Consider the following 27545-nt stretch of genomic DNA (forward strand, 5'->3'; position numbering starts at 1 on the left):
CCAGAGACTGTGCAAGACAAGATAAGTATGAAATAAAATAACATAGTATAGCATGTAAATTAGAAGTAAAAAAAATGAGGTCACAGTGTTCAGTATAGACATATGTACAATGTTCGATGCAGAATAGACGTAACTGAGTTACCATATAATATACAATACTATGCAGTGTACTAATATACAATACTATATAGTGCAAGGCAGAAATGGGATGAGGTGCAATTTAGGTACAATTTACAGTAGGTGTACGAGTTGTAGTGCAAATCCTTTATCAATAAATATAAAGTGTGTTTGTGTGATCTAAAGTGTGGAGAGTGGGTGCTGCAGTGTGTTGTTTGTTTAAGTGAGTGTGTGTTTTTTTTATACAGTCAACATATTCTTAAATAATAGCGCTGCCCGAGGCGGGGCATGATACAGTCAACATATAGCAAAAGAGAGAGCGAGAGAGAACTCCCGTTCTACAGTCAATATACAGTGTACAGAGAGAGAGAGAGAGACACATTGGAAAGAAATTGAAATGCTATTTGGCCCTAAACAGAGAGTACACAGTGGCAGAATACCTGAGCACTGTGACTGAAGATCCTTGAGCACATCCTAGCCATCGAGAAAGGCCGCCATAGGCAGACTGTGTGTGTTAGAAAGAGAGAGAGAGAGAGAGAGAGAGAGAACATGTGTGTTTGTCATGTGTGTGTGTGTTAGAGAGAGACTAGAGCATGTATGGCAGATTCAAAAGGACAAAGATCAACACTTAAATCCAAGAGAGAGAGAGAGAGAGAGAGAGAGAGAGAGAGAGAGAGAGAGAGAGAGAGAGAGAGACACACATTGGAAAGAAATTGAAATGCTATTTGGCCCTAAACAGAGAGTACACAGTGGCAGAATACCTGAGCACTGTGACTGAAGATCCTTGAGCACAGCCTAGCCATCGAGAAAGGCCGCCATAGGCAGACTGTGTGTGTTAGAAAGAGAGAGAGAGAGAGAGAGAACATGTGTGTTTGTCATGTGTGTGTGTGTTAGAGAGAGACTAGAGCATGTATGACAGATTCAAAAGGACAAAGATCAACACTTAAATCCAACAAGAAGAGGGTATACCAGAGAAACCAAAGCAGCAAGGAGCCAATGGCCGACATCAGCTAAATAGGCTAGCCAGGTACTGTGACACCAGGCCACACACAGCTTTGGCCAATGGCCCAACGCTACCCAAGCTACACAAACGACCATTCACACACAGCACATGTCGTATCTCCAAATGTTGTGAAGTAGCATATGTTTTGCCTGGAAAAAAACATCGTTATTAACAAAACATTCGGGAGGGGAAGGAAGGAAGAGTGGGGTAATGTCATGACATTTTCATTAATCTTACCTTACCTGCACGAGGAACGCAGGGCGAAAGGCCGCAACACAGGTCTCCACGTTGACGAAAGGCCTCTCGCTGGCGGGACAAAAAGAAGCTATGGCCAGAGCCTTGTCATGGTGCAGGCCCGACTACATCTTCTGTCAAAGGGCCTGCTATTCTCAAGGCTAACTGATAGCATCAAACGAACGTTCCCAGCTGACGCTAAACAGCTAACTGGCTAACAGTTAGCTCAATCAGGCACACACCGTTAGCTACTAGTAGTATTAGCTAGTCGACCAGTTTGGCTCCAGAGAGAGAGAAAGAGAGATAGGGTCAGGTCCACGGCGGGTATATAATCATAGGTTGACTCACCATAACGCAGTATCAACGTGGAAGGAGACTTTCTTGGCCCCACGGTGTAATTTATTCTTCTTCTTCTTCGAGTACTTTCCGGCAGACTGGACACCTTTCGGCGTATTGCTGCCTAACAGATTTATCTGCTCACAAGTTCTCTTCTCCTTCTTTTGAAAAGACATCCACTCGCCTCGCCTCGCTCCTCTGAATAGGTTAGCTACCGCTAGTTAGCCTTTAGCTAAGCTAGCTACTAGCCGACATCATGGCTATACCATGACAAGGCTCCGGCCATTTGTCCCGCTAGCGAGAGGCCTTTCGTCAACGTTCCTTGGTGACCGACCGACTGATAATGACCGACCTCTTTCTTCGTCTTGGCTGGCATAACTAAGCATAGTCAAAAGCTGCACGCGCGAAATAGTCAAACGGCAAACGCAGCTGACTCACGCTGCCACGCCGGCGTACTACACTGTCTACACATGATGTAAGTAAAACCACTCCCTTCGTTGAAACCAATGCTGCTGCAGAACCCCAGAGGCTGAGCTCCAATAGTGAGTATGTCTGCATACCCAGGAACAAGTCAGACACATTCTACAAACGTGTCTAATGTGAAATATATAAGCATATAAGCAAAACTAGATTTTAGGTCTGTGATGAAAAAGGGCCTCGCGGGAAGGGGGGCCTCGCAAAAAAATAAAAAAAAAATAAAAAAAATTTACCTTTTTTTTTTTTTTTTTTTTTTTTTTTTGCGAGGCCCCCCTTCCCGCGAGGCCCTGTGCGACCGCACTGCTCGCACACCCCCTGAGGCGGCCCTGAGTGTGTGTGGGTGTGTGTGCTGTGTGCATTTGATGGTTGTTGCATAGTGTTTATTGTTCGTTTAGCAGCCTGATGGCCTGGGGATAGAAGCTTCTTCTGAGTCTTTCTGTGCTCGCCTTAAGACTCCGGTATCGCTTGCCTGACCGCAGCAGTTCAAAGAGGCAGTTGTTCGGGTGGCTCGAGTCCTTAATAATTCTCTTAGCCTTCCCCCTGCACCGCTTGTTGTAAATGTTCTGGAGGGTGGGAAGCCCCACCACTACTGTGTCATCAGCAAATTTGATGATTGTGTTGTTGTTCCGCTGTGCTACGCAGTCATGTGTGTACAGGGAGTAGAGGAGGGGGCTCAGAACACAGCCCTGGGGGGCCCCTATGTTGAGCGTGATGGATGAGGAGGTGCAGTTGCCTGATCTTACCTCTGTATCTGACTGAGTTAGTTAATAAACTGTATTAACCAGGTCTCTGACTGAGTTAATAAACTGTATTAACCAGGTCTCTGACTGACTGAGTAAGTTGTTCAGCTTCGGCTACTTCGCACCACAGTTGACCTTTGACCTGCACAGTGTGACACCTCCCCCACACCTCCGACAGAAACAGCCAGCCAGGCAGAGGAGGGAAGGTTGATACTTCTACTAGAAACATTTCCTGACACGTACACACTCATTTCAAACCAAATGCACAACGCTAGGGAGATTTAAAACACTGCAGATGTAGATTATCTTATGATCTATTATTGTACTTGTATTCTCAGTCAATCCTTTTGCTCTCTCCTCTGTGGTCTCTAGTCAGATGTAGGCTGAACCCAGCAGTGAACGCAGCTCAGATCCCCCCTAGCTGAGGTCAGCTGTAACTTTTTAGTTGATTAGCTGTTTATTTGTATGCTAAACTATGTTACTTAGTTGTTACATAATACTAATTTGTAAGGAATACAATTGTGTATAATCAATACAATACAATAATAAATACAGTACAATACATTGTGTATAATCACATGAGCACACACACAAAAGCACCTTGTGCACACAAGTGACTTACTGTACACACCACACAAGCACACTTATTACACACACACACACACACTGCTGCTATTCACACTGTAGAATAATTCATATTTTGTATTTATAAAAACAAGCATCTCACGTTTTTTTCTGAATGTATGTACATTTAAAAAAGCTGTGGCAATAAAATAATCTGAATTATGAATTATTACTAATAATTAAATTACTGTTTGAAAGTGATAGAACCACATTTGGCTTCACTATCATTTTCACCAACAGGCTTTGGTTTAATAAGCACTATAGATTTAAAAGGGAAATCCCACCCATTCCAACGCCCCAGGACAGCTAAGTCTCTCCTTTTTATTTTTTTTATTATCTTTTTCCCCCTTCTTTTTCCATTTTTCTCCCATCCCAATATTAGTCGTTATGCCAATTCCCAATCCGCTTCCTGGTCGTTGCGCACTCTACCCCCTACCGTCGGTCTGGGAGGGCGGAGACTATCACATGCTTCCTCCGACACATATGTAGCCAGCCCACCGCTTCTTCTCACCTGGCAGCGCAGACTCTCACTGGGAGAGTGTAACGTGTGGAAGGTCACACTACCTCTCTTAGATCCTTCCCTCGCTGAGCAGGCGCCCCGACCGAACTGTAGGAGTCGCTGTTTACAACGACCAGGACCCACCCTCGCTGGGTTTCCCACCCGCTAACACTGCCAATTGTGTCAGTATGAACGGTCGGCCAAGCCGGAGGCACCACAGCCGGTTTCGATCCCACTGGCTCTGTGGTGGTAGACAGATGCTTAGTCCGCTGTGCTACCCGGCCGCCCTAAGTCTCTCCTGAAGCTAGACATCAGAGAGGGAGAACCCTCCAATCAGTGATGTCACGGGGGTGTCAACTCTGGTGCTGCTCCATAGACACTGAGCGGGGCTCTGACTTCACGGAGGCCAAGAGGGATGTTTGTGTGAGCTCTTGTGAGCTATTACACCCAAATGAGGTTTATACAGTATTCTAGCATTATAAGAAGGTCTGACCCAGAATTAAAAGCTCATTTGGGTGCGAGAGCTCAACACAAACAGCCTCCTCCTCATCCTGATGGCAAACAGCCGACACCACGGCACCGGGCCAGGCTTCAGTGGCCGAGAGACACTGCTCTGGCCTGTCAGCCCTGACTGTACACACACACACACACACACACACACACACACACACACACACACACACACACACACACACACACACACACACACACACACACACACACACACACACACACACACACACACACACCAGCACATGTGCATACGCACACACAAGCACTTGTACAGATAATTTGTGATCCTCACTGCATTGCTTTTATCTTTTTGACGTGACGGTCGTATGATTGATGCGTTTCATGTTTAATCTTATTTCAGTTATGGTAATTTTGATGACATCACTTCCCCTGGAGGACAATAAAGGTCTGTGCTCTGTATCTCCTGTGTTCCGGAGGAGCCACGGCTTAGGAGTCGAAGTCTTGTTTCCCCTGCTTTGCTTTCCCTTTGTTTTGTTTTGTTTGCTGATGTTACAATCTTACTGACGAGAAAATATATCAAATAAAAACAAGGTCTAGTCTACAACAGTCAAACGAGATGCAGGAAGGGGCCAGACTTGCGGTTGCGTATGACTTTGGGTCATAAATAATGTTCCTAAGTAACACGAGGAACTCTGGAGAGTCAAAATCAAAGGATCTCTGTGGCTTCTCGTCCAAACTCCTCAAAAAGGAATCCGTCCTTTTGTTTCAAAAGCCAGAAAACGTAGTAAAAATGTGAACTCCGAGCGCTGGAGGACACGCTAGCATCCAGCAGCGCTTCCAATGCCTCTTTTGTTAGAGGAGCAGCGATAGCATAGACGTGATTGTTGCGAAGCACTCGCTCTGACTCTCCCTGGGAGCCAGCAGCATTCCACGGACATGGCGACCTCGTGAAAGGGCCTCGTCTGGACTCACCATCCGTGCTGCTTATTAATCAGTCTTCCCTCGCGCTGGTTGCCACCGGACCATGTGACCACCTCACTGGGACGGGGACGGGGGGGGACGGGGCACGTGACCACCTCACTGGGACGGGGGGGGGGGGGCACGTGACCACCTCACTGGGACGGGGGTGGTGGGGGGCACGTGACCACCTCACTGAGGGGGGGGGGGGCACGTGACCACCTCACTGGGACGAGGGGGGGGGGGGGGGCACGTGACCACCTCACTGGGACGGGGGACGGGGGGGGGGCACGTGACCACCTCACTGGGACGGGGGGGGGGGGGGGGGGCACGTGACCACCTCACTGGGGGGGGGGGGGGGGCACGTGACCACCTCACTGGGATGGGGGGGTGAACTCCAGTTTAGAATGTTTTAACCTTTACAATGTGACCTCCAGGTTAGAATGTTTTAACCTTTATAATGTGACCTCCAGTTTAGAATGTTTTAACCTTTATAATGTGACCTCCAGGTTAGAATGTTTTAACCTTTATAATGTGACCTCCAGTTTAGAATGTTTTAACCTTTATAATGTGACCTCCAGGTTAGAATGTTTTAACCTTTATAATGTGACCTCCAGTTTAGAATGTTTTAACCTTTATAATGTGACCTCCAGTTTAGAATGTTTTAACCTTTATAATGTGACCTCCAGGTTAGAATGTTTTAACCTTTATAATGTGACCTCCAGTTTAGAATGTTTTAACCTTTATAATGTGACCTCCAGGTTAGAATGTTTTAACCTTTATAATGTGACCTCCAGGTTAGAATGTTTTAACCTTTATAATGTGACCTCCAGTTTAGAATGTTTTAACCTTTATAATGTGACCTCCAGTTTAGAATGTTTTAACCTTTATAATGTGACCTCCAGGTTAGAATGTTTTAATCTTTATAATGTGACCTCCAATTTAGAATGTTTTAATCTTTATAATGTGACCTCTAGTTTAGAATGTTTTAACCTTTATAATGTGACCTCCAGTTTAGAATGTTTTAATCTTTATAATGTGACCTCCAGTTTAGAATGTTTTAACCTTTATAATGTGACCTCCAGTTTAGAATGTTTTAACCTTTATAATGTGACCTCCAGTTTAGAATGTTTTAATCTTTATAATGTGACCTCCAGGTTAGAATGTTTTAACCTTTATAATGTGACCTCCAGTTTAGAATGTTTTAACCTTTATAATGTGACCTCCAGTTTAGAATGTTTTAACCTTTATAATGTGACCTCCAGTTTAGAATGTTTTAATCTTTATAATGTGACCTCCAGTTTAGAATGTTTTAACCTTTATAATGTGACCTCCAGTTTAGAATGTTTTAACCTTTATAATGTGACCTCCAGTTTAGAATGTTTTAATCTTTATAATGTGACCTCCAGGTTAGAATGTTTTAACCTTTATAATGTGACCTCCAATTTAGAATGTTTTAACCTTTATAATGTGACCTCCAGTTTAGAATGTTTTAACCTTTATAATGTGACCTCCAGTTTAGAATGTTTTAACCTTTATAATGTGACCTCCAGTTTAGAATGTTTTAACCTTTATAATGTGACCTCCAGTTTAGAATGTTTTAACCTTTATAATGTGACCTCCAGTTTAGAATGTTTTAACCTTTATAATGTGACCTCCAGTTTAGAATGTTATAATCTTTATAATGTGACCTCCAGGTTAGAATGTTTTAATCTTTATAATGTGACCTCCAGTTTAGAATGTTTTAACCTTTATAATGTGACCTCCAGTTTAGAATGTTTTAATCTTTATAATGTGACCTCCAGGTTAGAATGTTTTAACCTTTATAATGTGACCTCCAATTTAGAATGTTTTAACCTTTATAATGTGACCTCCAGGTTAGAATGTTTTAACCTTTATAATGTGACCTCCAGGTTAGAATGTTTTAACCTTTATAATGTGACCTCCAGTTTAGAATGTTTTAACCTTTATAATGTGACCTCCAGTTTAGAATGTTTTAACCTTTATAATGTGACCTCCAGGTTAGAATGTTTTAACCTTTATAATGTGACCTCCAGTTTAGAATGTTTTAACCTTTATAATGTGACCTCCAGGTTAGAATGTTTTAATCTTTATAATGTGACCTCCAGTTTAGAATGTTTTAACCTTTATAATGTGACCTCCAGTTTAGAATGTTTTAACCTTTATAATGTGACCTCCAGGTTAGAATGTTTTAACCTTTATAATGTGACCTCCAGGTTAGAATGTTTTAACCTTTATAATGTGACCTCCAGGTTAGAATGTTTTAACCTTTATAATGTGACCTCCAGTTTAGAATGTTTTAACCTTTATAATGTGACCTCCAGGTTAGAATGTTTTAACCTTTATAATGTGACCTCCAGTTTAGAATGTTTTAACCTTTATAATGTGACCTCCAGTTTAGAATGTTTTAACCTTTATAATGTGACCTCCAGGTTAGAATGTTTTAACCTTCCAGTTAGAAGCTTTATAATGTGACCTCCAGTTAGAAGCTTTATAATGTCCCATTCAGTTTATAAGCATTATACTGTGACCTTCAGTTTCAGTTTTATATAATGACCTTCAGTTTATAATCTTTAAAATGGGACCTTCAGTTTAGAAGCTGTATCATCTTTATGTGACCTTCCATTACAAATATAATACCTGTACCAAAGAAACCCTCCCCAACAGATCTTAATGACTACAGACCGGTGGCACTCACCTCTGTGGCCATGAAATGTTTTGAGAGGCTGGTTAAGGATCACATTTGTGCCTCCCTCCCCAGTGATATGGAACCTATGCAATTTGCATACAGGCCAAACAGGTCCACTGACGATGCGGTCTCCCAAGTACTGCACAGCACCCTCTCTCACCTAGACCACCAGAAGGGGGGCTATGTGAGACTGTTGTTCATTGACTACAGCTCAGCGTTCAACACCATAGTCCCCACCAGACTGGTGGACAAGCTGATCGAGCTGGGTCTGAGCTCCGCTCTGAGCGCCTGGATACTGGACTTTCTGAGTGAAAGACCCCAGGCGGTCAGGGTGGGGGGTCAGACCTCCAACACCATCACCCTGAGTATCGGGTCCCCCCAGGGCTGTGTTCTGAGCCCCCTGCTGTATTCACTATACACACATGACTGTGTGGCCAAGTTCAGCTCCAACTCCATAGTGAAGTTTGCGGACGACACAGTGGTGGTGGGGCTGATCTCTGACAACGACGAGAAGGCCTACCGGGAGGAGGTTGAGGTACTGGAACGCTGGTGCCAGGACAACAGCCTGCTCCTGAACATTGGTAAAACCAAGGAGCTGATCGTGGATTTTAGGAGAACACAGCAGGGGACACACACACCACTGTGGATAAACGGGGCTACCGTGGACAGGGTGAGCAGCTTCAAGTACCTGGGGGTCCACATCTCAGAGGACCTGACATGGACAACACACAGACTCAGTTGTAAAGAAGGCGAAGCGGCACCTCTACCACCTGAGACAGTTAAGGAAGTTCAGAGTATCTGGGAAGATACTCCAGTCCTTCTACTCCGGAGCTGTAGAGAGCATCTTGACTGGAAACATCACTGCCTGGTATGGAAACAGCACGGCACAGGACAGGAAGGCCCTACAGAGAGTGGTGCGCTCAGCAGAGCGTACTACGCGTATTGCACTACCACCCCTGCAGGTCTTATATAACAAGAGGTGGAAATCCAGAGCCTGCAGGATAATGAAAGACCCTCACCACCCCAACAACAGCCTGTTCAAGCTGCTGCGGTCAGGCAAACGCCTGCGAGCACCAGTAACGAGGACAGAGAGACTCCGGCTCAGCTTCTTTCCCCAGGCCATCAGTCTTGAACACTGAACTCTCCACACACAAGCACACATGAGCACACACACAACACACACACTGTACACGCTCACACACTAGCACTCACTTTAGCATGAACACACACACACATGCTGCTAACGCTCACACTCAACGGTCACTTTACACAATGAATGGTCACTTTAAGCTAGCATAAGGACACATAGGATAACTGTAGATTGTATAGTATAGCATTGTATAGTAGTGTATGTATAAGACCCAGTGCCTCATCCGTAGCTAACAGTGTATTGCTCTATCGCAGGACCTTAGCATGTCTTACCATGCTTTTTGTAAACTTTATGTACATTATACCTGTTATGTCTTATTCCTATTACTTGTATTATTGCACAAATGTCTTATTCTCATCCTATTCTTATTATTGCATTATTTGCACAATCGCTGCGGGCAAGACCCCCCACATTTCACTGTATGTATGCCGTGACAAATAAAACTCTTGACTTGACTTGACTTGACTTGACAGTGGCAGGTGGGGAGTTTGACTGGGGCGGTACACCTGTCAAACGGTAACGCAGGTGTCCTAAGGCGAGCTCAGGGAGGACAGAAACCTCCCGTAGAGCAGAAGGGCAAAATTCAGTTTATAATCTGTCAAATGTGACCTGCAGTTTAGAATGTTTTTAATCTTTATAATGTGACCTTCAGTTTAGAATAAATGTAATCTTAATGTGACCTTCAGTTTAGAATATTTTTAATCTTTATAATGAGACATTCAGTTTCGAATATTTTTAATCTTTATAATGTGACATTCAGTTTAGAATAAATGTAATCTTTATAATGTGACATTCCGTTTAGAATGTTTTAATCTTTATAATGTGTTCATTCAGTTTAAAATGTTTTTAATCTTTATAATTTGTTTCTTCAGTCAATCAATGATCCCTCTTGTCCCATGTGTCAAAACAGACAAAGTGACAATCAGTGCAGCAGTCTTACTGATTATTCACAAATCATTCACATTTGTAATCTGCACCAAACACACCTCATTTACTAAGTAATATATTTTGCTGGGCAGCACCAGTGAAGGTTACGTCTAGGTTGATGAATCTTCTTTTGACAAACTGTAAAACATTAAGCTAAGGACAGTGTTTCCCCTAGGATTTTTTTCAGGGGGGGTGGTAGGCCCCCAAAACTACTAGTGTTTTCACGGTGCGCGTGTGTCACGGATACGTGGTGTCAACAGTGTCGTCATAGACGCGCGCAGTAAGGCGGTTGTTAGTATCAGTGCATTTCTCTACACTGAGCTGAAATTAAACGATTGCACATAAATTAGGTAAATAAATATTAACAAGGTGATTGATTTAATGAAAATTGTATTAACAGATTGCAGAATGGGTACAATACAGTACGGCTCAATACACACAATTGTTAAGGGAATGCAGACCAGAGAAAGACTTTCGTCTTGTTTACATCAGGGTCCCCCATTTTCAATTCATCATGAATTGTAAGTAAGGGTGCAATTAGCACTGTGCAATCCATTCTTTGTGGATCTAGCCCTGAGACTTGTTACACGCGATGCTAGTCAGTCTCGGAGTTGTCTCGGAATGGATTTGGTAGCTTTTGTCTGCGTCTCCGTAGACCGTGCCGCACCACCGTTTTAATGTCTTAGTGAAGATTGATTTATATGAAAACCGATTTATGTATAATTTAGCTAGCTCGCCAACGTTACTGTGAAAAACTGTTACTTAAAAAAAAGGGGGGGGGGGTTTCTTTAAATTTTTATTTGTAATTTAATACAATTTTATTATAATTATTTCTGGAGGGGCGGGGCGTCCCGTTGCGGGGTGGGCCCCCCCGCCAAGGCAATGGTAGGGGAAACACTGAAGGAATTCAATGCAATAAAGACCATAGTAATAACCCACCTAGGAAAATCAACTAGGGACACACATTATCAACTAGAGATGAACATCACTGATATCAACTAGAGATGAACAGCACTGATATCAACTAGAGATGAACAGCACTGATATCAACTAGAGATGAACAGCACTGATATCAACTAGGGACGAACAGCACTGATATCAACTAGAGATGAACAGCACTGATATCAACTAGAGATGAACAGCACTGATATCAACTAGAGATGAACAGCACTGATATCAACTAGGGATGAACAGCACTGATATCAACTAGGGATGAACAGCACTGACATCAACTAGGGATGAACAGCACTGATATCAACTAGAGATGAACAGCACTGATATCAACTAGAGATGAACATCACTGATATCAACTAGAGATGAACATCACTGACATCAACTAGAGATGAACATCACTGATATCAACTAGAGATGAACATCACTGATATCAACTAGAGATGAACAGCACTGATATCAACTGGAGATGAACATGACTGATATCAACTAGAGATGAACAGCACTGATATCAACTAGAGATGAACAGCACTGATATCAACTAGAGATGAACAGCACTGATATCAACTAGGGATGAACATCACTGACATCAACTAGAGATGAACATCACTGATATCAACTAGAGATGAACATCACTGATATCAACTAGAGATGAACATCACTGACATCAACTAGGGATGAACATCACTGACATCAACTAGAGATGAACATCACTGATATCAACTAGAGATGAACATCACTGACATCAACTAGAGATGAACAGCACTGATATCAACTAGAGATGAACAGCACTGATATCAACTAGAGATGAACATCACTGACATCAACTAGAGATGAACAGCACTGATATCAACTAGAGATGAACAGCACTGACATCAACTAGGGATGAACATCACTGACATCAACTAGAGATGAACATCACTGATATCAACTAGAGATGAACATCACTGACATCAACTAGAGATGAACATCACTGATATCAACTAGAGATGAACAGCACTGATATCAACTAGAGATGAACATCACTGATATCAACTAGAGATGAACATCACTGACATCAACTAGGGATGAACATCACTGACATCAACTAGAGATGAACATCACTGATATCAACTAGAGATGAACATCACTGACATCAACTAGAGATGAACAGCACTGATATCAACTAGAGATGAACAGCACTGATATCAACTAGAGATGAACATCACTGACATCAACTAGAGATGAACAGCACTGATATCAACTAGAGATGAACAGCACTGACATCAACTAGAGATGAACAGCACTGACATCAACTAGAGATGAACAGCACTGATATCAACTAGAGATGAACATCACTGATATCAACTAGAGATGAACAGTACTGACATCAACTAGAGATGAACAGCACTGATATCAACTAGAGATGAACAGCACTGATATCAACTAGGGATGAACAGCACTGATATCAACTAGGGATGAACAGCACTGACATCAACTAGAGATGAACAGCACTGATATCAACTAGAGATGAACAGCACTGATATCAACTAGAGATGAACAGCACTGATATCAACTAGAGATGAACAGCACTGATATCAACTAGAGATGAACATCACTGACATCAACTAGAGATGAACAGCACTGATATCAACTAGAGATGAACAGCACTGACATCAACTAGAGATGAACAGCACTGACATCAACTAGAGATGAACAGCACTGATATCAACTAGAGATGAACATCACTGATATCAACTAGAGATGAACAGTACTGACATCAACTAGAGATGAACAGCACTGATATCAACTAGAGATGAACAGCACTGATATCAACTAGGGATGAACAGCACTGATATCAACTAGGGATGAACAGCACTGACATCAACTAGAGATGAACAGCACTGATATCAACTAGAGATGAACAGCACTGATATCAACTAGAGATGAACAGCACTGACATCAACTAGAGATGAACATCACTGATATCAACTAGAGATGAACAGCACTGACATCAACTAGAGATGAACAGCACTGATATCAACTAGAGATGAACAGCACTGATATCAACTAGAGATGAACAGCAATGATATCAACTAGAGATGAACAGCACTGACATCAACTAGAGATGAACAGCACTGACATCAACTAGAGATGAACATCACTGATATCAACTAGAGATGAACAGCACTGACATCAACTAGAGATGAACAGCACTGATATCAACTAGAGATGAACAGCACTGACATCAACTAGAGATGAACAGCACTGATATCAACTAGAGATGAACATCACTGACATCAACTAGAGATGAACAGCACTGATATCAACTAGAGATGAACAGCACTGACATCAACTAGAGATGAACAGCACTGATATCAACTAGAGATGAACAGCACTGACATCAACTAGAGATGAACAGCACTGACATCAACTAGAGATGAACAGCACTGATATCAACTAGAGATGAACAGCACTGATATCAACTAGAGATGAACATCACTGACATCAACTAGAGATGAACAGCACTGATATCAACTAGAGATGAACAGCACTGACATCAACTAGAGATGAACAGCACTGACATCAACTAGAGATGAACAGCACTGACATCAACTAGAGATGAACATCACTGATATCAACTAGAGATGAACAGCACTGACATCAACTAGAGATGAACAGCACTGACATCAACTAGAGATGAACAGCACTGATATCAACTAGAGATGAACAGCACTGACATCAACTAGAGATGAACAGCACTGATATCAACTAGAGATGAACATCACTGACATCAACTAGAGATGAACATCACTGACATCAACTAGAGATGAACAGCACTGACATCAACTGGAGATGAACATCACTGATATCAACTAGGGATGAACATCACTGATATCAACTAGAGATGAACAGCACTGATATCAACTAGAGATGAACAGCACTGACATCAACTAGAGATGTACAGCACTGATATCAACTAGAGATGAACAGCACTGATATCAACTAGAGATGAACAGCACTGACATCAACTAGAGATGAACAGCACTGATATCAACTAGAGATGAACATCACTGACATCAACTAGAGATGAACAGCACTGATATCAACTAGAGATGAACAGCACTGACATCAACTAGAGATGAACAACACTGATATCAACTAGAGATGAACAGCACTGACATCAACTAGAGATGAACAGCACTGATATCAACTAGGGATGAACATCACTGACATCAACTAGAGATGAACATCACTGATATCAACTAGAGATGAACATCACTGATATCAACTAGAGATGAACAACAATTTACCGTTTGATAGCCCAGCTCTCCACAGGACACACATGAAGGCAACCTATTCTGCTATTCTCTTACCATCTGCCTATTGATTCTGTTTGGAGGTATTATTCTGACCCCACACTGGGAGACGGAGGGACACGGCCCAGCCCGGGGGGGCTCCCAGCCCGGGGGGGCTCCCAGCCTGGGGGGGCTCCCCGCCGAGTAGCTGGACCCGGGCGATAAGGAGGAGAGGACACTCCACCCATCAGCAATGATCTCAACGTCTTTGACATCAGACAGCACACAGCAGCAGCAGCAGCAGCAGCCACGGCCACCGCGCCTCCTGAACCACCAGCCTCTCTCTCTCATTCTCTCTCTCCCTCCCTCTCTCTCTCCCTCTCTCTTTCTCCCTCTCTCTCAGCAACAGCTGTTGCTCCAAGTGCCCATTTATCCAGCCATAATTCTGGCCTCTGGCTGGCGCAGGATGGAGGAAGGAGGGCTGGAGCCCGGAGGGGGGGCACCACAATAAACAGACCCGCAAAGAGTTGAGAGACCATGGAAGCCTGAGGAATATCTACTGTGCAACCTGGCAACGCACGGCCTCATACTGAGAGAGAGAGAGAGAGGGGGAGAGGAGAGAGAGAGAGAGAGAGAGAGAGAGAGAGAGAGAGAGAGAGAGAGAGAGAGAGAGAGAGAGAGAGAGAGAGAGAGAGAGAGAGAGAGAGAGAGAGAGAGAGAGAGAGAGAGAGAGAGGATAACACAAAGGCAGGAGAGAGAGCAGTCTCCCCTGACAAAGAGTCTTATTACTGCTTTGGAGGGAACAATGACGTTTATTGATGTTCAACACTTTGAAGACTAGATTTAAAGAGGTCCTTATCTGCACGTTTAAAACAACATTACAGATTTGTTGATTAAATAAATGAATAGATTAGTCGACAAAGTCCTATGGCCATTACTCAACTAAGAATGTCTAGGTATGTCAAAATGAATAGTTCTTTACTGAATGTGTTGTTGGGAAGTGAAGTAGAAGCCGTTCTGGAATGATTTCAGGAGGTGAGAGACATAACTGGTGGTAAATTAACAGTTTGTTAACGTGTAGTTTGTCATTATTATTGTGCCAAAAGACTCAATGTTACCAGAAAAGGGTGTACTGTATAATATCATATTTGCCTGTGTGGGGGGGGGGGGGGTCTAATGTGTCTTTCTCTGTACTGAAGAGGATGGATCATTTTAGTTCTACAGTACTTCTAGATGCACATGCTGCCCTGATTAAGGATAGCTTGGCTGTGATTCAGATGTGATTAGCTAGCTACCTGTGGTGCCGACCTCTACAGTGCTCTTGGTGTCTGTCTGCCAGGGAGGGATTCAAAGGGATTCTCACAACAGCATTCTTAGCAGGTTGTGACATTTAGAAGACAATCAGTCAAAAGTCCATCCCTGGATTTTCCCTGGCCGAAAACATCTCTATACAGACATATAGTGTAGACCTGGCTTGTTGCTGTTGTAGTTGTTGATGTTGATGTTGATGTTGTTGTTGATGGTGTTGTTGATGTTATTGTTGAAACATCTATACAGACTAGTGTGGACATAGAGGCATGGCTTGTTGTTGTTGTTGTTGTTGTTGTTGTTGTTGTTGTTGTTGTTGTTGTTGCTGTTGTTGTTGTTGTTATTGTTGTTGCTGTTGTTGTTGTTGTTGCTGTTGCTGTTGTTGTTGATGATGAAACATCTATATGGACTAGTCTCTGGACACTGAAAGAGACATGACTATAGTGTTTAGCGTGCTCTATGCTTGAGGAAAATACAGTCTATCAGATAGAGCTAGACTGGCATGAGATATACTCAGGATAATCCACTGACCTCATTAGGAACAGTTTCACTGAGAACTATCGTGGGTGGGGTATACTTCTTCTGTGGAAAACACTTCTCAATTAAAACTGTTCACAACGAGGTCTGTGGATTATCTTGCGTAACCTGGTTGTGATTTCTGGAAAGAGTCATTGCTTTTGTCTGCATGTATGTGGTGGAATATACTATATATTCCATATGTATACTACATGTATTATGAATGATATGCATTTACCCAAAAAGTCTGTCGGACACTAAGGCTGAGCCCGAACCCTGTTTTTAGGGTTCGAACGTTCGCCAGGGTCTACGAACGAACGTTAGAACGTTCGTTTTTTGTAAATTGTTTAATTAAAAAAAAAATGTATTACATTTTTTTTTTATATATAATTTTTTTTTTTTTTTGTATTATTATAGATCCCACGGAGGGCGGCATTGCATAATCTATCGGTGAAAAAAAATTGTTTACAGTGGTGGCTGTTCATGTAAACATGTAATTAAACAAAGGGAAAAGACAGCAGTCAAACATGTTATCACGCACTCACTTTTTGTCCCGGTAGAACATCGCCGTATGAATTGGAATAACCGAAGCTTTCTGGTCTGGCGGGCTTGAAATGTCCATAAATGTGTATCCAATCCATAAATCCATTTAGTTAGATCCAGTATTGACTGAATGTATCTGTGATTATTATAGATTTTCCTGGTTGACTCCCGCTCCCGGACGTGATGTCACACGAAAGCCAGCCGCACTCACCCAATATAGACTATTCTATTCTAAACAGTTATATTAGTGTGAACGTAATATACATTTTATCCAGTGCATATATTTGGATAGTATTGTGATATCATAATCCCATTTATATATATAGTTTTTTTTTATACATTTCAACATTTGATTGCTTTTCGTGCATTTTTCAATTGGCTGCGTTCGAGCGTTGCGCACTTGGCGATGTTTCTATCGCCTCAGAAGTCACTCAGAACAGAGGGGGGGATGAACATGAAGCATAAACAATGATTTATATATTACACGTTATTGTGCATTTTAACTTTACTGTCTAGTATCGTAATAAAACATTTAGACTATAGACACTTGGCACCTGTATACTATAGATTAATTTCATTACCCCTGGAAAAAAACAACTGAAATAAATTACGATTGAATATTCGATAGGTCTTCTACCTTTTGATTTAAGGATCAAATGAGACAAGTTATTTCCAAAAGCGGGATTTATTGCACCAATGCAGATAAATGAAAATGGGGGACCTGCATGATGTAAACAATAAGACGAAAGTCTCTCTGGTCTGCATCCCCTTAACAATTGTATGTACTGTTAACTGTACCCATTCTGCAATCTGTTAATACACTTTTCAATCAAACAATATAGAAAAACAGGCCCAGTAATTGAAACATTAACAAGTCGGCACTCAACTCTGAACATTAACAACTTGCCATACGCGCCAGCCACTTCACCCAGGCGTTGGGCGATGTTTACTCCCGAATGCTTAATCTCCAGCTCTTTAGTTTCCAATACATAACCCCGTAGTTCCCACTCGTCAGAAATAAAATGACAGGTGACTGCCATGTACGCCTCCATCGCCACCGACGTCCAAGCGTCTGTTGTGAATGCCACAGCGGTGGCATGGTCAATGTACAAGGAGACTTTCTCCCGCACGGCCCCGTACCTCAGGGTTAGGTTGTTGGAAACAGTGGCTCTTTTGGGGATGGTGTAACCTGGCGCCATCACATGAACCATTCTCCTGAATCCCTCACCCTCTACTACATTTATGGGCCTCATGTCCAAAGCAATAAAATCCACAATTGAGTCCAATAACTGGTTCTTTCTCTTCTCCGTTATTGGTTTTGCTGCGTCAAATTGCAGTAGTGTCTGCGTCGTGGTTGAGGAGGTGGGCCCGCCCTCCAGATCCAGTTTATGTACCTAAAATAATGAATTTGTTATTATTATTAGCATATATCATTTTGTTCTTATTGTATTTATTTGAGACCAGGCCAACAGCATCACGCTTTCGCACAGCAGGCTGCCAGGCGCCGGCCAGGCCACTAGGCCTTAGTAGGCCGCAGCCTGCACGTGGCGAATGGCGATACTTCTAATTACTAATTAGGGCCCAATACTTACATTTTTTATATGAGCAGCCAGGTTGGATGTGCCACCGTGGAATGCCAACTGCTTGTCGCAGATTTGACACACAGCCTTTACTTTGTCGTCTGTTAATTTAAAGTGTTTCCACACAGGTGAAGTCTTCCCACTTGCAGCTGCCATGATTGAATAATGAGCCGAGCGCCGCGGGCCGCGGGGACGCGCATCTTCGCCTCGACTCCACCCCGCGCGCCGCCGCGGGGACGCGCCTCTTCACATCGCCTCACCCGCGCCTCCTTTTTTTATTTTTTTTCCCCCGAACGTCCGAATGCATTAATTAAAGTCCGAATGCCAGCGGAACGAACGAACGTTCGAACGTTCGAACGTTCGGGCTCAGCCTTATCGGACACATGATGACACATTTCACAACCAGCCGACACACAGCTCCAAAGAGAACAGCAGACGTGTCTGTTATATAACCACTAACTTATATAAAGCGAAAGCAAAGGTTGTACACGCAGTGCACACACATAGATAGAGTGACGTCAATTTCACTATAAAAAGGTAGATCTGAAGGTTGTAAGGCAGGATGTGTTTCATGTGTGAGTGAGAGCTGTGACGGCAGTTGATGAATAAACATCCTCAAGGTTTTGACCAATTGAATCCTGTGTCCTGAAGTCTTGTCCTGGATCGTGATATATTAATCAATTGTTTTAAAAGTATAGTTATTGAAATCTACCATAGCCTACATGTAATTGTAATGTGATTTATGTTTGTGCACTTTGGAGCGTCACAAAAGAAACGCCATCAGGCACCATTGTATCAGGTGACGGTCAGCGGTCGCACGGCCTCCCGCCCGGGGCAGCAGGTGACCCGTTCATTGACCCTACTGTCTGTGGCCGAGGCGTTGGCTAAATGACCACATAGCTTACCGGCGTCCATGCGAAGCCAAAGCCAGTCAATGTTTAATTACACCCATAACACCTGCATTGAAAGACGTGTGATACCAGCAGGGGGTTAATAAGCGAGGCCCATGAAGCGGGAGGTGAGGCGGCCAAGCTGCCTGGAGGCCGATAACGGCAAACTCAATATCACATTTTCTAGATAACATCACACCACCTCAGCAAGGTCCACTTATCTTCCATGTAAAGCAGCACGTCAGTGGTGTTTATCCCTCGTGGGTTTATTACATTTAACGGCCTTAAAGTCCCCGGGGAGCGAGAGAAACGGCAGGCTACTGGGGCTGCTCCATTATGGCAAAAACAACCATAATCGCGATACTTTTTTGGATTGATATTGAAATCAAGATTATTAAAGACGATTACTCATTGATTGAGAGAACGTCGTATGAGGACAGTTGAATTCGTTTGACCTTTCTTCTCGACCGACGGCTGCCTTTCTTTTTTTTAGTTTTTTTTATCTACTTTTTCTCCCCCTTTCTGTATTTTTCTCCCATCCCAACTTAGTCGTTATGCCAATTCCCTTCCCTCCCTTCCTGGTCGTTGTGCGCATTTGTCCCCCACTTGCCGGTCTAGGGAGGGTTGATAGATACTATCACATGTCCCCTCCGATACATGTGGAGTCAGCCAGCCGCTTCTTTTCACCTGACAGCGAGGACTCTCACTGGGGGAGCGTAACGTGTGGGAGGCTCACACTACTTCCCCCAGTTCCCTTCCTCGCTGAGCAGGCGCCCCGACCGACCTGTAGGAGTCGCTGGTTACAACGACCAGGATACACACCCCGCCGGCTTCCCACCCGCTAACACTGCCAATTGTGTTAGTAGGGACGACCGACCAAGCCGGAGGCACCGCTGACAGCTGGATTCGATACCAGAGTCTCTGCCAGTGTCTCTTAACTAGTGGTTAAGAGAAATATCTATATTTTATACCTTATAATATCTGACATGGATATTTAACAAAAAAATATTATTTTTATTATCTTTATTCGCTTTTTCTGGTCGCGCAGGACCGACAGCTTTTTTTGGCCATGCAGGACCGACAGAGGAGAGAGGGTGAAACGGGAGGAGAAGAGGGGAAGACATGCGGCATATGGCCACCGGGTCTGGGAAGCGCCCCGGATATTTATATTGAAATTCTTTATTTGGAATTACCCCTTGGGATGAACCATCTCGTTTTCAAGGGGGTCCACAGCTTACAAAATACATAAATGATTATGTATTAAACATAACAAAACAAAAACAAACAAACAAAAGCCAAACACAAAACAAGATAAAGTGAGGGAGGAAGACGTGAGGGAGGAAGACATGAGGGAGGAAGACGTGAGGGAGGAAGACATGAGGGAGGAAGACATGAGGGAGGAAGACATGAGGGAGGAAGACGTGAGGGAGGAAGACATGAGGGAGGAAGACATGAGGGAGGAAGACGTGAGGGAGGAAGACATGAGGGGGGAAGACATGAGGGAGGAAGACATGAGGGAGGAAGACATGAGGGAGGAAGACATGAGGGAGGAAGACGTGAGGGAGGAAGACATGAGGGAGGAAGACATGAGGGAGGAAGACATGAGGGAGGAAAACATGAGGGAGGAAGACATGAGGGAGGAAGACGTGAGGGAGGAAGACGTGAGGGAGGAAGACATGAGGGAGGAAAACATGAGGGAGGAAGACATGAGGGAGGAAAACATGAGGGAGGAAGACATGAGGGAGGAAGACATGAGGGAGGAAGACGTGAGGGAGGAAGACATGAGGGAGGAAGACATGAGGGAGGAAGACATGAGGGAGGAAGACATGAGGGAGGAAGACATGAGGGAGGAAAACATGAGGGAGGAAGACATGAGGGAGGAAGACATGAGGGAGGAAGACGTGAGGGAGGAAGACATGAGGGAGGAAGACATGAGGGAGGAAGACATGAGGGAGGAAGACATGAGGGAGGAAGACATGAGGGAGGAAGACGTGAGGGAGGAAGACATGAGGGAGGAAGACATGAGGGAGGAAGACATGAGGGAGGAAGACATGAGGGAGGAAGACATGAGGGAGGAAGACGTGAGGGAGGAAGACATGAGGGAGGAAGACATGAGGGAGGAAGACGTGAGGGAGGAAGACGTGAGGGAGGAAGACATGAGGGAGGAAGACATGAGGGAGGAAGACATGAGGGAGGAAGACGTGAGGGAGGAAGACATGAGGGAGGAAGACATGAGGGAGGAAGACGTGAGGGAGGAAGACATGAGGGAGGAAGACGTGAGGGAGGAAGACATGAGGGAGGAAGACATGAGGGAGGAAGACATGAGGGAGGAAGACATGAGGGAGGAAGACATGAGAGAGGAAGACATGAGGGAGGAAGACATGAGGGAGGAAGACATGAGGGAGGAAGACATGAGGGAGGAAGACATGAGGGAGGAATACGTGAGGGAGGAAGACATGAGGGAGGAAGACGTGAGGGAGGAAGACATGAAGGAGGAAGACATGAGGGAGGAAGACATGAGGGAGGAAGACATGAAGGAGGAAGACGTGATGGGGAAGACGTGAGGGAGGAAGACATGAGGGAGGAAGACATGAGGGAGGAAGACATGAGGGAGGAAGACATGAGGGAGGAAGACGTGAGGGAGGAAGACGTGAGGGAGGAAGACATGAGGGAGGAAGACATGAGGGAGGAAGACATGAGGGAGGAAGACATGAGGGAGGAAGACATGAGGGAGGAAGACATGAGGGAGGAAGACGTGAGGGAGGAAGACATGAGGGAGGAAGACATGAGGGAGGAAGACATGAGAGAGGAAGACATGAGGGAGGAAGACGTGAGGGGGGAAGACATGAGGGAGGAAGACATGAGGGAGGAAGACATGAGGGAGGAAGACATGAGGGAGGAAGACATGAGGGAGGAAGACATGAGGGAGGAAGACGTGAGGGAGGAAGACGTGAGGGAGGAAGACATGAGGGAGGAAGACATGAGGGAGGAAGACATGAGGGAGGAAGACATGAGGGAGGAAGACATGAGGGAGGAAGACATGAGGGAGGAAGACATGAGGGAGGAAGACATGAGGGAGGAAGACATGAGGGAGGAAGACGTGAGGGAGGAAGACATGAAGGAGGAAGACATGAGGGAGGAAGACATGAGGGAGGAAGACATGAGGGAGGAAGACGTGAGGGAGGAAGACATGAGGGAGGAAGACATGAGGGAGGAAGACATGAGGGAGGAAGACATGAGGGAGGAAGACGTGAGGGAGGAAGACATGAGGGAGGAAGACATGAGGGAGGAAGACATGAGGGAGGAAGACATGAGGGAGGAAGACGTGAGGGAGGAAGACATGAGGGAGGAAGACATGAGGGAGGAAGACATGAGGGAGGAAGACGTGAGGGAGGAAGACGTGAGGGAGGAAGACATGAGGGAGGAAGACATGAGGGAGGAAGACATGAGGGAGGAAGACATGAGGGAGGAAGACATGAGAGAGGAAGACATGAGGGAGGAAGACGTGAGGGAGGAAGACATGAGGGAGGAAGACGTGAGGGAGGAAGACATGAAGGAGGAAGACATGAGGGAGGAAGACGTGAGGGAGGAAGACATGAGGGAGGAAGACGTGAGGGAGGAAGACATGAGGGAGGAAGACATGAGGGAGGAAGACATGAGGGAGGAAGACATGAGGGAGGAAGACGTGAGGGAGGAAGACATGAGGGAGGAAGACATGAGGGAGGAAGACATGAGGGAGGAAGACATGAGGGAGGAAGACATGAGGGAGGAAGACATGAGGGAGGAAGACATGAGGGAGGAAGACGTGAGGGAGGAAGACGTGAGGGAGGAAGACATGAGGGAGGAAGACGTGAGGGAGGAAGACATGAGGGAGGAAGACATGAGGGAGGAAGACATGAGGGAGGAAGACATGAGGGAGGAAGACATGAAGGAGGAAGACATGAGGGAGGAAGACGTGAGGGAGGAAGACGTGAGGGAGGAAGACGTGAGGGAGGAAGACGTGAGGGAGGAAGACGTGAGGAAGGAAGACGTGATGGGGAAGACGTGAGGGAGTCAGACGTGAGGGAGGAAGACGTGAGGGAGGAAGACATGAGGGAGGAAGACATGAGGGAGGAAGACATGAGGGAGGAAGACATGAGGGAGTCAGACGTGAGGGAGGAAGACATGAGGGAGGAAGACATGAGGGAGGAAGACATGAGGGAGGAAGACGTGATGGGGAAGACGTGAGGGAGTCAGACGTGAGGGAGGAAGACATGAGGGAGGAAGACATGAGGGAGGAAGACATGATGAGGAAGACGTGAGGGAGTCAGACGTGAGAGAGGAAGACGTGAGGGAGGAAGGGGGCGGGGCTTCATAGAGTCTTACGTTATCAATGAGAGTAAAGGTGTAGAGATGCTGCGAAGAAATTGTCAGTAGTTTATTGAACGTTTTTTTGGTATAAAAACCAAACCAAACGTCATTGTTAGTCAATAGTCTCATATTATCTGGCTGCTCCCGCATCTCCCGTCTTCGCTGCAGCTCTATGAAAATGTATGGACTATTAATAAATCGCTCCTTGAACTTCATCTGTGGTCCATGCAGCTGTGGTACAGTGAATAAACGCTTCTAATATACATGTCTCTCTCTGATAAGGCAGGGGAGTTAGAATTTAAGCGTCAGTTAAAAAAAAAATAAAAATCGCTAGCCAAAGCTCAGCATCACAGAACAGGTGACGTCACCAGCGTTCTCTACAACATCCGGTCAAGCAGGTTAGTTAGCAATCTGGCTTTGAAGAACCCCACATGCAGCATCAAGGACAACATGACTGGTGAACGGGAAAGAAAAAGACCATTCATTTCTGCCATAGACGGTAGGGATGGGTACCGAATTAGGTACTTTTAAAAAGGTACCTACCGAATCACGTCGGTACTACCGAGTACCGATTCACATGAGATCCGTCGGTGCCACATTTCGGTACTGTAAAAAAATATTATTTAAAAAAAATATTACTTTTTCTTTTTTTCATGTCAACGTTCACACGCACAATATACGCTTACCTAGGATTTGACTTGATTCAACAACAAAGCAGTCGGGGTAATGGCAAGCCGAAAACGGTCGAAAGTGTGGTTATTTGAATTATTATTATAATTTTTTTACAACTGAGGTAGGTAGATTACATTTTTAGGGACTAAAGTACAGAAAAAAGGTACCGTTGGGTACCGGTATCGATTCACAGGTACCGGTGTCGGTTCAAATGTGAAAGGTACCCAACCCTAATAGACGGAGAAGAATACCGGCCCTCATGATGTCATAATGACATGGCCGTGTGAGACTTCTACAACATTGTCCTTTAAAGGGATAGCCATATTTCTTTACTTACCAATGATGTTGTTGACTAATAGAGTCCTTTCTCAGCACAATCCATGCTGTGCCTCATGCTTCCTCTCATACTAGTTCCAGATAGTTAGCCACAAACCAATGCAAAGTCAATTGGGTCAAGCTCTTGTCTGAAGCTCACTGAAATGTACTGTGTGCACTGTGGAGTCAATGTCAGCGGCCTCAGTCAGCGTGTACAGACAGGAGCTACACCCCATTGATTGATTGATTGATTGATTGATTGATTGATTGATTGATTGATTGATTGATTGATTGATTGATTGATTGATTGATTGATCGATTGATTATATTTGACTGTTTTTTAAACGGCTATACCATGGCAGTACAACTTCACAATGTTATTTTGAAATATTCTCATATATTTTGGAAATCCTTTTGTGAGAAATTCCACTAAATATTCTCTTTTTTATGATTAATTGAAACAATAGTGTGTATAGTGATTCATATGAAATAAGCCACAATAAGATAACACAGATGGAGATAAATATATAATATTACTATATGTATGATGAAGCTGACAGAAGCTGGTTTTTTTCTCCATTGGGATATTGAAACGAGGTTCTAACAAAGATTTAGATTGTTGCATTGTGATTTATCTGCATATTTAGTCTCGTTGAATTAAAACAAGGGATGTTGCTTGATCATAATGATCATCTCTCTCATCTCTTTATCCTTCTCTCTCTCCCACCCTATTATACTATTCCTCTCTCTCTATCCCTCTCTCTCTCCCACCCTATTACTATTCATCTCTCTCCTTCTCTCTCTCCCTCTCTCTCCCACCCTATTACTATTCATCTCTCTCTCTCCCACCCTATTACTATTCATCTCTCTCCTTCTCTCTCTCTTTCCCACCCTATTACTATTCCCCTCTCTCTCTCTCTCTCTCTCTCTCTCTCTCTCTCTCTCTCTCTCTCTCTCTCTGACTGTCGAGGCAGACACGCAGGGATATGCATGTTTAAAACTGCAAGTGTTACACTACGGTCAAATAAGACTTTACATTATTTAGGAGCTGTATAGGGAAGCTGTTGAACCTTGGATCAAAGGCCACAAGGGAGGGTCTAATACGGATCCTAGAGTTATAAATGGGGTCGACGCCAGGCTACGCATGGTACAGAACATGTGTAACAAGCCCCCCCACCCCCCAACGCCCCACCCCACCCCACCCCAGGAATGAATCAAGGCTTTGTCTCACGCCACCTCTCTATCTACACAGAATCATAGGCGGCGGGTAAGCTGGAAATTAGGGTAGGCTATAGATGGGATGGGACCCCGCGAGGAGCGCGCAAAATGTTCCCTTTTTCTTTTTTGCTTGCACGCAAACGGTGCTGTCCAGGTTCTGATGTCACAATACACACACCCACGTCTACTAGGCTACTACAGCGCGCCCCACTCATTTAATATAGTGCAAATTAATTGTTCAAATGAAGGCATCCAATATATTAATTGTTCAAATGAAGGCATCCAATATGATTAACCATTGTCTTACCTTAATGCAACAAAAAAAATTAGACGTTTCGCGCATCAATGATCTTTTCTGCTTTAAGTTGGTCTGTGAGATCACTTTCAATGTGAAGCGGACTCAGAGTTGACCGTCTCTCCTGGCGCATATTGTTGTTCTTTTAGCCAGTTTCGGATGCGCCTCATTGGGAAAAGGCCGTTCACAAGTTGCGGTGCCGACGGCAATGAAGGAAACGTTTTCCGTCATTTGGATCTCATCATGCTTTGAAAACAATGTACATAGTAGCTCTAAAAAGTTTCCACGGTTTGATTAACTCTGACTCAGTCTCATCATGCCCTCGGCCTCAGGTGATCCGTGTTATGCCCAGGAGGCATGTAACTTGGAATGGAGTTCCAGGTCTTGGCAGCTCTCACGGAGAGGGCTGCTTTGCTAAATGTACATGTCCTTAATGGAACAGCCAAGTCACCCGGTACAACAGTTCTGAACCCGAACGCGGAACTGCAAGTTTGTTGGTAAAAGACCACACGCGAACCTGGAGGTGAAAAATCTGAAAGTGGGGGTGGGGCTAGACCATGGAGGGTTTTGAAGACCAGACTGGCATCGGTTAGTTTGATGATGCGGCGTGATTGGTTACTGCCTGCAGTCTGGAATGTTAAACGGCCACCACACCTACTGCCATTGACACCTTGGTTGGCCGAGCCTTGCGTATTGTCACCACCGGGCTGCAGCAGCCCATACACACACAATATCGTAGCCTAGGCTTCCTATAATAATGCGCAGACTGGGTCGGCATTGAATCCTGTGGCCTTATATACCCGCCGCCTATGCACAGAATGTATATATCTATTATCATAGACGCCTGCACAATAGAGCAGGCGAAGCATCTGCTCTACGACTATTGAACAATGGGGGGCAAACGTCTGATTTTGCTCCCCCACTTTTTGATCATATGAAAAATATGATATACCCCCCCCCCTCCCATATATAAATCTAACCATAACTACGTAATTTCAATCAAATTAATAATACGCAATGACACTTAATAGCAAGTTTTTAAGTTTCCAAAGATTGTGTGACCCCCCACTTTAATGGTTTGATCCAGTGCCCACGGGCCACGGTTCGTCGGCATGACGTATACGACATGTTGGGGGAGGAGGTGGCTTTTTCGAATGCCATTGAAAAATTCAGGCTGGATATTGGATAACATTGTGAGGATTATTCTTCTGCGTTTACATCGAAATTGAGCAAATCATCACGTAAGTCGAACACTGTGACTGTATACTAAATGCGCAAACAGATTGAAACTGAATATTTCTCGTATGGTGAGCCTCCGCGCTGCACAGAGTGAATCCACAGTCACTTGCTCCTCAATGGGAAACCAACCTAGATTTACCCT

The sequence above is a fragment of the Notolepis coatsorum genome (genome assembly GCF_963971535.1).
Source record: "Notolepis coatsorum genome assembly, chromosome: 11".
NCBI lineage: Eukaryota > Metazoa > Chordata > Actinopteri > Aulopiformes > Paralepididae > Notolepis > Notolepis coatsorum.